Source organism: Ailuropoda melanoleuca, chromosome 7 (genome assembly GCF_002007445.2).
Source record: "Ailuropoda melanoleuca isolate Jingjing chromosome 7, ASM200744v2, whole genome shotgun sequence".
NCBI classification, from domain to species: Eukaryota; Metazoa; Chordata; class Mammalia; order Carnivora; family Ursidae; genus Ailuropoda; species Ailuropoda melanoleuca.
Window position 1 is genome coordinate 116,139,845 of NC_048224.1, and position 13,898 is coordinate 116,153,742.

Consider the following 13,898-nt stretch of genomic DNA (forward strand, 5'->3'; position numbering starts at 1 on the left):
TTAACAAAACTTTTATGCTTACATATTAGTTATGTTAAAATGTATTAGTTTCCTTTGTTTCAGATAAAATAGTAATGCATACTCGAAATATATATATGACAGTGGATGAAATATGTAAGGTTAGTAAAAATATTTAGATTAACAGTTTTCAATAAATCTCTAGAAATCTTGTAAATTCTCTCTTGGCTTAAGAAAGGTTAATAAACTCAGATTTAAAAGCAGTAGAAGGACAACCTAAGTAATATGTTGTGAGACTTACTTCAATCCCAGGTAATGGTCTAGAAAATATAATAAGGTAATCGATCTTTTGGAAGAAGGAACTCATGAATTGAGTGAAACGTTGTCCACAAGTATTTCTGAGACACGGTTGCAAACCAATGTAATAAATGAATTTTAATAGAGTAATTGATAAGGTTGATGAGGACAGTGTGCCTTGTGTAGTGTAACAAAGTTAAAGTCAAATGACACATTCTATTTTGTTGCCTGCTTCTTTCAACAAATGCATCATAAGCATCATTCAAAATGGCTTACTATGAATGGAATTATGAGAAAGTTATTATAATTACTGGAAATATGCTATGTTCACCATAAGTTTTCTTGAATATATTATCTTCATTCTTTGGATATTTCTAAGTATATATATTTGCTTATTTTATCAGCCTGCTGGATTCTAAACCCCTAGTTGATTTATTTCATAATACTTTTTTGTAAGATGTATTAATTTATTTTAGAGAGGGTAGGGGGAGCACCAACAGGAGGGGCAGAGAGAGAGGGAGAGAGAATCTTAAGCAGACTCCATGCTGAGCGCAGAGCCTGTTGCGGGGCTCGATCTCATGACTGTGAGATCACTACCATGAGATCACCATCTGAACCAAAACTAAGAGTCAGATGCTTAACCAACTGTGCCACCCAGGCACCACGATTTCACAATGCTTTTAATAAATTTTCATTTTACCACATAATTTTAGAAGACAAAAAGCATTATGCATCCCATTATGCATTACAAGGCAAATAGTTTCCTTCCTCCCTCTTTTTCTCCCTCCCTCTTTCCTTCCTCCTCTCTCTCTTTCCCTCTCTCCTGTATGTATACAGGATCTCATTCATAATTTTTCTACTTCCAGAGAAGTAGGTTGTGATTCATTCCACTCTTAGATTACATTAAAATAGCTCTTTGTAAAACAACCAAACCAAAAAAAACTCATTATAAATATTAAGCAGTATAATTTCCTAATAATTCCTGCTTAAAGGAAAATAGGAAGATGGTGACACTGAATTACAAGTGAATTTTTTTATTTTCACATTTTAAATGTTACAATTATCATTTATTTTGATCGAAGCCTTCTTTCTAATTATTAGTGTGCCGTTATTCCATAGCTCCCTAAATACTTAGCTGTAAGCTTTTGGGTAAAATTGATCTTAAACTCTCTAAAGAAGAATACCCTTAATTGTGCAATCAAAGATTCATAAATTTAACAAAATTAAAAAAAAAAATCTTCTATGAGCCAAGCACTGTTCTTTGGGGATATGGCAGATAGGAGCACTGATGAAATCCTTGCCATTGTGGAACTTTCATTCTAGTTTCCAAAGATAGCAAACTAAAAAACAAGCAATGTAATTTTAGGAAATAATGTGACAGGATAAGAAAATGAAAAATGATAGGTGGTGGGGCCATTTTTGTAGGAATAGTCCTGGAAGGCTGAGGCATTTGAGCAGACACTGAATGATGTGGGAAGCGAGTTGGAGAGCAGTTCATTCCTGGCATGAAGAACAGCAAGAATAAATTACTGCTGTGCTGATTAATTTGTTATTAATGAGGAAGAGCAAAGACATAAGTCTTCCTAAAGTGGAGTGAGCTAGGAGTAATATGGTAGGGAATGACTTAGAAAAAAAACCTTGGGCTTGTTAATATCGTTTTGTTGTTTTTTGGTTTTGTTTTATGTTCTTTAACTAAGAGCAAGGATTTGGATTTTGTTTTGATATGATCAAAAGATTGGCGCAGTGATGATGTGTTTTTATCTATGTGGAAAGTAGATGGTAATAAAGAATGATGGCGATCACTTTGAATACTATTATGGTAGTCTAGGTGAGATCATTTGGTAGTCTAGGTGAGATCATTTCAGATCCATTAGGAAGATATATCCCAGAAAATATGCTGATGTACCAGATATGGTGTGTGAAAGAAAGATAAAGATCAAGGTCAGATTTACAACATTTTATTGGCACAGTGGTGTTGACATAAGTGACATTTACTGAGGAGGGTACCACTTGAGCACGAATCATTGGGAAGAGAAGGGATCAACAAATATTTGTGTACGTGAAGTTTGTAATTTCAGACCATCTATAGATGATTTTGAGTAGGCTTCTAAAGATAAATTTATTTATAGATAGATGCAGATATATATAGATGTAATTATGAATATCAGGAAAGCAGTGAGCCCTGAAAATGTACAATTAAAACCATATGCATATAAAAGACATGAAAACATACTTTTCTACAAAATTTACTGTTAAATGCTAAATTATTATCTGTATATTTTATAGGTTATATATTTTTTTTAATATTTCTACCTGGAGAATAACTGCATGTGCTGTAATGTGGTATCTCTGTTCTGTGTGAAATTCTTTTATATTTACATGTAAATAGGCTAACACTTGTTAGTATTTTAGGGAATGTCTCTCTTTACCTAAATGCAGATTTTCAGGGGCTGGAAATCATGCTCAATCATCTGCCTATGAAAGCAAAATCTGCCTTATGTAAAGAATTCTTCCGTTTATTAGTGGTACTCCCTTACTCCCTTACCAGATTTCCAGTCTCCCTGGATTTAATTTAAACCAGTGAAATCGTTTGTGAACGTTGGGCAGAATTCCACTGCAATTGTCTTCACATTTGGTTAGTCTGCTTACTGGCCTTTAGTAGTTCCCACTTCAAGTCTGTGATTTCCCTGGAAATTCAGTCGTAGATCTATTACATGAACATCAAATGTCTTACTAGTTTCTTCAGATCTCCATCATAATAGTAGAGTTTATGTTGTCTCTCTTACTAATGAAGCCATTTTCCTCTATGGGATGGAGAGAAGAGCTGAGAAATTCTTCAAATCTTCTATTTCCGGGTGGTGTTGCATTAGAGTTGGGAATCAAGTCACAGACAAGCTAATCAGAAATTAATATATTTTCATATTGATATTTGAATGTCAACTTCTCATTCATATATAAAATTGTGTGTTTGTCTTTTTGTCTGTATTGAATCTGCACAAAATGGGATTTGTTTATAAATTATTTAGTAAACTTCAAGATGATGAGTTAAGAACATGTTCAATTTATTATGACTCCCCCCACCACTGTACCCTGAGCTTGAGTAAGTCCTGAATTCTCAAAGAAGCCCCATCAGTATTTTTTAGGCAGGAAGTAAGTGTTAGTATTCTACTCAATCCTGTCTACATATGACAAGTGATACTTTGTTACAAAGCCATGAATACACTCTTGGGCAGATAAATATGTTCTCAAATTATCTAAATAGAAATACTGAATTTTATTGGATTTTGAGGTATTGTTCAGGATATAATTAGGGCTTGAAACTCCTGTGATTGAATAATATTATTTAAGGCGGTCTCCTGAAATGAAAGAAAAACTGAAGTTTAATAAACTGATCATATTTTGTGACAATAACCAAATAACAATTTAAATTATTTAGCATTTCACCTATATGCAAATAATTGATTTAAAAATTGTCATATGGGAAAGAATTTTATAATACATATTTAAGTTAAACATGTTTATGATACGTATAGGCTTTTTTATTTTTAGAAGGGAAAATTTATTTTATCAGAGCACATTTATGGTTCTCCATTTATTTTGTGATACAGGTTAATAAATTAACCTTCTTTCGTATCTGGAGGTGGATGTTTAGGTAACTTAAATTTTAGTGTGACTTCCCTCCTTGTTTTATGTCCCATTAATAGGGTCTTGTAAATCTGAAAAGCTTTATTTTTCTAACATGGGTTCTTGGATATGCTATTTCCACATACCATAATTCTAACCATGTGGTCTTACCATGGCAAATCCTTATAACATTCCCTAACAATACCTTAAGTAGTGGAGCATAACAAAAATTTGCTGCTAGGGAAATTCTAACTTTCTGGCATGAGAATATAGGAAGGATTTTCTTTTTTGTGATTTCTTCCAGCATTTTTAAGTGTGGTTATCATGGTTCAATTCATTTGAATGATGATAGACTTAAAATCCAAAGAAACATTTTTCTTCTGAAAGAACTCAAGTAAATTATTCTCTTTCCAATCTACTTTGCCTATGATACGCTGGCATTTTAGAATTTTTTTCACCAAAAGCAATGCCTCATGTGATGCCCAAAATAGTATTTGTTCAGTTCATGTTGATAGTGGATTAAACTCAATATTAGAGTACTAAGAACTATTATAATTATAAGGATTTGGCTTATAGAGGATTTAGGGAACTACAAGAAGAAACACCTTAACCTCAGGATAAGTATTTCTAACAGCAGTATTTTCTAATGGAATATGGATTATGTGATAATCCTGTAGCTCAAATGTTACTGTGCAGAGTAGAAATCTGTGTTGGTGAAGCAGTACATTGCTTTTGAATTGCTATTTGAATCTAATAAAGGCACAGTTTGTTCAAATATGTATGAACATTTAAAACATATCTTATGTAGTCAGTATCCTGGGGTACCTGAGTGGCTTAGTCGGTTAAGTGGTCAGACTCACGGTTTTGGCTCAGGTCATGATTTCAGAGTCCTGGGATCGAGCCCCACATCAGGCTCCATGCTCAGCGAGGAGTCTGCTTGAGAGTCCCTCTCCTTCTTTCTCTGCCCCTCCCCCGCCTCTAAAATAAATAAGTAAAATCTTTAAAAAAAAAAAAAGCCTAAGTGATTTCAAATCTTCATTATACATTAAACCAGTTACTTTTCCTTCGGCTCTAATATCTTGTGTTACTATTATAAATTCAAATAATCTCAGAAATGGATACCCACTTACTGGATAACACAGTCAATAAACTTAAATCATTTTCAAAATGGTGAATATTATCAATTTGGATATTGATTATTATTAGACCATTTATAAAATATTAAATTATGTTTATCTAACTTTAGCACCTCTGTTGTTTGAATATTAAGAAAGCAATTGATGGAATAGTAATTCCCTTTACCGTAAATCATCAAAATTAAAACTTTTCCATTATCACTCAATTTCCATCTTGCTCAAGTGTAAACTAAGCTGACATCAGAAAGTGTTTAATTTCTTTAGAACAGCATTTTCAATTAAATTTTAAAATTCTTATAAATATTCATGAGGGATTAAATTTCTAATAATGGCAAACTAAGTTGCTTAGGTCAACACAAAAAAATACGCTTATTAAATAAAAAATAGCAGATGCTTCAGATCATTAGTAATCTGAAAAAGATAGTGAGAACCCCCTGCATACTTTTTTTTTTTTTACATAAAACCTATAGTAAGAAAAGGGGGGAAAAACTGTGCATTAAAGGTACATTTACCCTCATGGCATTTACCCATACTCCAGTCAGCTCTATTTTGGTTTCCTGGTTGAAGCAGACCAAAGACATAGGTCACAGCCCAGAGTTTTGTCACTTTCCCTTGCCTTGAGCTAAAGAGCTAATCTTCAAGTAAGAGTGAACAAATGTTGAGAAACGCAGAGAGCATTTCCTTGGCACAAAATGGAAAAGAGAAAATTTTTAAAAAAATCATCTTGGGGTGTTTATGGTCACAGACTTGACCTTGTCTTACGTATTTGTGAGCATGCTCAGCCTGGGTGAGCCAGGGGCTTAGGTATTGTCAGTTTGGCTTGAGACTTTCTCAAACATATGGTAGCAGAAAGGAGGGAAAAGAGGGACAACTCTCCTTGACTTCAGAGCACTGATTATCATTTAAGGACGATGGCCAGAAACTGTGAAATACTACAAAGCACACAAGGAAATAAGAAATGCTGAACATGTGTGAGAATCAACAGAAACTACATACCAGCCATGTGTAGTCTACAGATAATAGATTTATATAATGTGGTAGTTAAAATAATTCATGCTCAACCTGTTTAAAGAAATAAATTATTAAAAATATTGGAAACCCAAAAAGTGACATAGCAGATTTTCAAGAACAACCAAACAGGAAAGTATAAACTTCAACTTCCAGCCTTGTTGGAGTAACTGGTACAAGACTTTTCATTTTGTCTTTATTTTTATTTAATTATTTTATTTTTTTTCATCATGATAAGTGTACTCTTTGATCCCCATACCCTCTCAACCTCCCCTCTGATAACCATCAGTTTGTTCTGTATAGTCAAAACTCTGTTTCTGGGGGGAGGGGGGAGTTTGGCTTTTTTTTCATCTCCTTTGCTCATTTGTTTTGTTTCTTAGATTTCATGTATGAGTGGGTCATATGGTATTTGTCTTTCTCTGACTTATTTCATTTGGCATTATACTCTCTAGCAACATTTGTTGTTGCAAATTGTAAGATTTCATTCTTTTTTTATGGCTGAATAAAGAAAATATATGTATATCTTTATCCATTCATCTATCAGTGGACACTTGGGCTGCTTCCATAGTTTGGCTATTGTAAATAATGCTCTAATAAAGCAGTAAATACAGGGGTGCTTGTATCCCTTTGAATTTTTATATTTTGGGGGTAAATACCCAGTAGTGTGATTCCTGCATCATAGGGTAGTTCTATTTTTAAGTTTTTGAGGAACTCCTATACTGTTTTCCAGAATGGCTATACCAGCTTGCATTCATTTCATTTTTTAAATAGGAAGGAAACTGAAAATATACAAGAAAATAGGGAGGAAGACAGCACAGGACTGTATTCCTTGAGTGAAAGAAAACAAATGACTTGAGTTTTAATACAACCTCAAGTGTCTCTGTGAAGAGGTTTTCCTGGAATGGTGTAAAAATGAGTAACCCAAGCAAAGCACAATGACTATAGTGAGTTGAGGAATAAGAAATCAGAATTTTTGACAGCTGAGGCAGCTGTGATTTGTAGGGAAAGAAACTACAAAAGGGGGAGATATGCCAAGAAAAAATTTACAAGTACATTCATGCCATCCCCTTTAGTCTTTTGCTGGATACCGATTTTCATATTTATATGGTGAACCCCCAAAAGGTTGATGAACAAATTTCAGAGATTACTCAGAGCTGAGAGACATTTGCATTCCCATTACCCAGATATGTAGATATGGTTCAACATGTGTATTCATGAGAGCCACCTAAAGGATCAGGACATAGAGTAGGTCTTAAATTACTCTTGAGGAAAGGCTACTCTCTGGATACACCGAACATTACCTAAAGGAAGCCTCAAAATGTTAGCTTTATTTGTAAATAACTTATCTTTCCCAAACAATAATAATATTCTTTGACTGTAGAAAACAAAAAACAGGTATTGAACTCTGTACAATGCAAAATGTCAAATTTCCAATTTAAAAAAAAATACTAGACTTTGGAAGAAGCAGATGAAATAACAGGAAAAATAAATTCAAGTCCCCAAATGACAGACAAGAGAGATTAGCAGACAATTGCTTTAAAATAGTTACAGTAAATAGGATCGACCTTTTAAGGAAAAACATGATTATTATAATGAGTAGAGAAATGGAAGCTGAAAAATAGAATCTCTGAAATGAAAAATTCACTGGATAAGCATATGAGAAATTTAAATAATGTAAAATGAGGTAACAGTGAACTTAAGGCATAATAACAATTATCTGGCAAAATTAAGAATAATATAGAGAAGAAACATACAACAAATATGATGAATAAAAATGGGACAGGATTAGAGGTGCTTCAGATAATAAATAATGAGATTATATTATGATAAATAATATATTCAGTAAATTTGGAAGATTAGATAAGATAGAAAAAATTCTAGAAAACTAAAATTCACCAAAACTACCTAAAAAATTAAAAACCTATTCATGTTACTTTAAAATTAAATTATTTTATAATTACTTATTTATACATAACATATACTTTTCTTATAACTATTTTATACCTTTATTTACATTATATTCTAAAATATAATTAACACTCATATTTATGTTATTAATAATCAAGTTATAAATAATTCATAAACTAAGTTTTTAAATTAAATATATATTTAAATAAATTTAAAGCCATTCTCAGAAGATATGATTTTTTACCTAGAAAATTCATATATATCTGCATGCAATGATTAGCACTAATAAGACTGACAAAGTCACTAGATAGAAAATTACTATACAAAATTTTGTTGTCTTTGATATTCTAAAAACACAATATCTTAGATTGATACAATTTAGAGTAACACCAAAAATATGAAATATCTATGTGTAAATTTAAATGATGATGTGTAAAAGTTATATGAAAAATTCCATTAGATATGTTAAAGAAGATATTAATGTGTTTGGCATAGCATATTTACAGTTTTAACACTAGATATTGTAAAGATGTCAGTTGCTCTCAAATTCTTTAATACATTCATTTGGAAGCCAACAACCAAAAATTTTTATGGAAATTGGCAGGCATCCTGTAACATATAAACTGAGATATAAGGACCAAGTATAGTGAAGATTGTAATATAAGATTGAGAATTTTCTTCTGATGTATGTAACATGTATATTGTACATATATATTGTATTAATTGAGTTTCAACTATTGTATTGCTTAAGTTTCATAAAGTTCAAGACTTTGATTACTTTTTTTAGAAGATATTTTTCATTTTGCAACTCTGGAAATTATGGGCATCTATAGCAGGCTGTCTTCACAAACCCTGTACCTTAAAGGGCCAGTTAAAAGTGGAGCCTGATTGTCTAAATAGTTGCCAAAACCAAATTCAGGTTAAGACGTGAATCTAGTTCGAAGAAAGCCATATATTGTACTATAGTTGCGTACATACAAGCTCATGTAAAAGTGCAAAGACATTCTCTTACGGTTGTTCCTTGAGTTGGAGGGATTTGTATTTGAAAGAATGCTCATCCTTACAAAACGAATGCCGGGTGTGGCAATCGACTGTTAGAACAGAGCTTATTTCAAAGTTAAAAAAAAAAGCAGATCACTTTATTAGCCCCTCTCTTTTACTTAGTTATTTTAAGATTAACTTTGTCTGAAACACTGGAGACTTAGAATTCATAACTCCTTCTCAGATTATCTTCAGTAGTTTTGAAATATAGACCTCTTGTTAAATGCAAATCATTGGACAATTCCATGTAAAAATCTAATTTGAAAATATAGGAAATGTGGATATTGGCAGGAGAGCACTCAGAAGTTAATTATTTGAAGTCACTTGATTAATTTCCTCTATCTTTTTTTTCCTATTTGATATACATTTGAAGGAAAAATTAATAGCAAAAATGAAAGTAGATACATTATGTTCAGATAGGCTGGCAGGAATCAGGATATCTATGAGTAAGAGACACGTAGGTTTAACAGGAAAGACAGAGAAAATTTTAATAAAGAAAGGAGAAATCATATTTGCAATACTAGTAACCGTTAAGGGGACGTGTTAGGTGTTTGGGTTGGGGAAAAGGTGGAAGCATCATCAATAATTCTTGTGGCTCATTACACTTAAGCCAGATGTGTATCTTCTCTCTCAGGAGCATTTAGAGAAAGGAGGAGGTACAGTAAATAGTTCTTCTCTACAGATCATTCCTGCCTGTTTCTGTATCTATTCTATTTGATCTGTAAACTAATTTTTTCAGGTAGTTTACAGCAGCACGTGGTTGCAAAAAACTTTTTGATGACTTGTTCAGAAGGTTGAGAATAGGGGTTTTCAGCCGAGCACACCAACGTTGCACGCTCTGTCTGGTTTCTGCAACGTGCATCTGTATGGCAAAACGCCTTTCCTTGTCATTTTTCTATTTTATTTAAGTATCTACAAAATCAATTCAATAGCAAAGATTATTATCAGTTGCATAGATGACAAAATCAGCTTTTTATTATCTGATAAAATATACTCATGTAAGTAAATATGTCTAGGACCTCAGGTGTTATCATACTACTGTTTTACACCAAAAATAATTTTTTTGACATCGTGAAGTAGCTTTTTTAATAGACTGAGTAAAGTAAAAAGCATTTTTATTATGTGAGTGTCATCTTCAAGAAACTGTTGTAATTTTTCATTTTTATATACTTTTAGTCTTGTATAGAAGGATATGTTATGACATAATCTAATTTTTGACTGAAATCTAATTCAAGATTACATTTAGTACTTATCTCAGATAGATAGCACTGTAGAGAATGTGACAACTTTTCTTATTTAAACAAGATTCTGTCAAATGTTGACAACCAAGTACAGATGTGAATTTATCTGAAGGCAATAGATGCCATCCTCTGCTTCAGTGTGCGGTCTTTTTCGTTCTTCTTCGTTCCTTTAGATAGCTCCATAATTTTGTGATTATTAGTTAGAGAACTGAGTAAAAATTATGGACTCAGAGATCTGGGCTCAAAGTTTTGTGTGCGATTGAACACGTCATTTCTTTTGTAATATTTTACCTTTGTTCTGGCATCTAACAAACATAGAGGAAATCACCAGCTCACTGGATTTACACCAACTGAATACCCCAGTGTAGCCAGCAGCCAGATCAATAAACAGAAGACTGCCAATGCCACATTGCCCTTTACGGGCTCCCTCCCAGCCTCTAAATACTATCTCAAGCATATCATTACTAACTTCTAACATCATGGAATAGTCTTGGCTCTTTTTATATTCTATATAAAGAAAATCATATATTATTAATCATTTGTATTTGGCTTCTTTCAACTCAATCTTATGTTTAGGAGATTTATCCATATTGGTGTATGTGGATTAATCCATTCGTTCTCACTAGTGAATGATATCTTGTGTGACCATATCATGGTTTGTTTATCCCTTTAATGTTGAGGATATTTGGATATTTTCCAATTTTTTTTTTTTTTTACTTTTTATTGGAACTGCTATGAGCATTTTTGCATGCACTTCTGTTAAAAATTTAAGCACTCTTCGGGAGGTCGTCTGCTAAGGACAGGAATTGCTGAGTCAAAGAGAATGCATATAGTCTTTGTTAGTGTTTACTACTAAACAAAATCCCAAGGTGATTGTATCAGTTTCACACTCCCCCTGGCAATACATGAGTGTTCTGGTAGGTCCACATACTGACAGACACTTGGCATTTTCATTTTTATCTTCCTTTTCTGTCCCTTAAGTGTTTTCCCAACTTCTTCTTTGGCTTATTTTCCTTCTCATTCTACATGTGCTCAAGTTGACACAGTTTCAACTCTATATAAATTCTAAGGCATAAATATATATTTGTAGCCTAGATCACTCTTAAAAATCCAGGATTTATATCCGCATGCCTCCTGAATCATTCAACTTCTGTGAAATTTCTGAGAATTTTAATAAAACCTGTCTCCCTAGATTTGCCTTAATTTTTCTTATATTATTTGTTGACTAATCTAAAAGTCTGATTTTTATCCTTTAGGTTTATTCATTTACATATTCAAAATATTAGTAGAAAACTTATTTTATTTTTGCTCTTAATTATCTAAAACTATAGCTTTCTCGCCAACGTTGCTGCCTTTGTCATTATTCAAGGTTTGAGTATCTCTCATCTCATTTCTTTCACTAAATGTCTATTTTTTTCCATTTTAATATCGTCCTTTAGTTCCCCAACTCCCAAATTGTTGTCTAGAGTTGTCTTTTAAAGTGCAGTTTGCTCATTCGTAGCACTATCATGGTATTGTCTTTTTTTATGGTTTTCCTTCTTACATTCAGATTTTTTTAAAAAAATTAGTTCCTTAGACTGGCAAGTAAAGTATTTCGTGCTCAGGCCAAAGATCTGCAAACCCATCTCCTTGGAGGAAGTATTGAACTGTAGAAAGGACAAGTGTTCTTTTCAGACAGACTATAAATAAAACTTATTTGAGAGGTGATCAGGTCACCAGTGTGCATGAATTTATTCTCCTTTGTGAAAGATTCTTATGTCTGCCTACCTCAGAACACAATTTTATGGGGATTATATTAAATGGGGTATCATGTGAAAGACTGACATAATCTGATTTGTAACAGTCTCTTAAAATAAGTAATTAGCTCCTGACACATCTTCAAGAATGTTCTTTTCCCTTGCCACATAGGGTGCTTCAGAACAATGAGTAGATGGTGCTTTAAATCTCTGTATCTTTGCTCATCCTATCCCATCTTTCTGGTATGTAATTCTTGATTTGGGGGGGGGGTGAAGAGGGCTGGCAAATTCGTATTCTTTAATCAGAAAAAGGTTCATTGTCATTTCTTTTGATTATTATAACTTGGAGTAGTAAAGAAGTTTTTTTATTGAAGTATAATTGATATACACTATTGTATTAATTTTTTGGTGTACAACATAGTGACTCGACATTTATGTAAGTTACAAAATGATCAGCATAAGATAGTTACCATCTGTCACCATACAAAGTTATTACGATATTATTGACTGTATTCCCTATGCTGTGCTCTGCATCCCTGTGATTTATTTCTGTACAGCCACAGTCTTTTTCACATGCATTTTTTCCCTCATATTCCATGTTCTACGTAACTAGCAGCTTCTGGTTCACAACTATTTCCAAAATAAAATACAACAAAAATAATTACACAGCCTATTAGTTCATCATATACAGAAATGTGAATTTATTTAACTCTAATACAGAAGTACTTACCAATATATCTGGCATCTTATGAGGTCAATATGTATGTAACTAAAGATTGACAACATTTCATGATTGACCTAATGAATAAATGAATGGGTGAGTTATTGAAGCTTATATTAATTGAGAGGTTAGAAAAAATTATTTGAAAATATATATGTCATTGTATTTGATGTTAAAATGTTATCGTTTACCTATAGAGCCTAATGCTTTTTTCTTAAATCTATAATAATTTGCATTGGTTATGTTCAGTTGAAATAACAGTTCCATTCTTAAATATTTGAATTGTGATTGAAAGTTAATTTAATTTGGTGGATTAATTCACAGGACAAGAATTTACTGATCACTAATATACTCAATGTGGTATCCAGCAATAATGGGCATATTATTTAGCTTAATTATAGCATCCAGTTTACCTTTCTAGTTACTGTAATAACTGGTTCCTAAGTGCTTAAATTATGAAATATTTTGTACATTGAAATATATTTCTGATTTAATCTTGAAAGTGATATGAAAACCATAAATGATATATTGCATTTTATAATAGCTAAACTTTCATAAAAAGTATGGGATGTGTATATTTAAAAGTATTTTAAGACCATCTCTTTATCATTTTTATTTTTACTTAAAGCCTGAACAAAAATAGGTTCAATTATATTCAAATGTCTCCAGATTTGATCTTTAGAAATTGTTTCACATATCCTGAAATAAACAGAGAGTTAAGCGAAGAATATTGCTTACTTTTAAAATATTCATAAGGCAATGAGACGTTTCTTGTGAACTATGGATATAGGAGTTTTTAAAGAAAATATCTGCCAGCAGAATTGCAATGCATTTTTCAAATATCTAGTTTCTTATGACAGCAACTACCTTCACGTTGAGCCAAAGGGATTTCCAAATCAGAGATCTGAGTCTGACACTTCAGTTAAAGCGACTATTCATAATGCAGTTTTAGATCACGTTTGGGGTTTGATAATCCTCCAGAATATCAGGTTTCTATATGTTTTGTGTTCATCTGAATTCAATTGAAAAAACAAAACCTTTTAATGGAAAAAAAAACTAATGAGAAAAATGAACAGTAATTCACTTTGAATCTTTTGGAGAATGGAAGTATTTTATTCAGGTTAATTTCCAGCAAGCATCAGTTTGAACAAAGATAATTTGGCTACCATTGCATACACTTAAAATGATCATTTTATATCATTCTCTTTTATATATCTTCTCTTTTTAT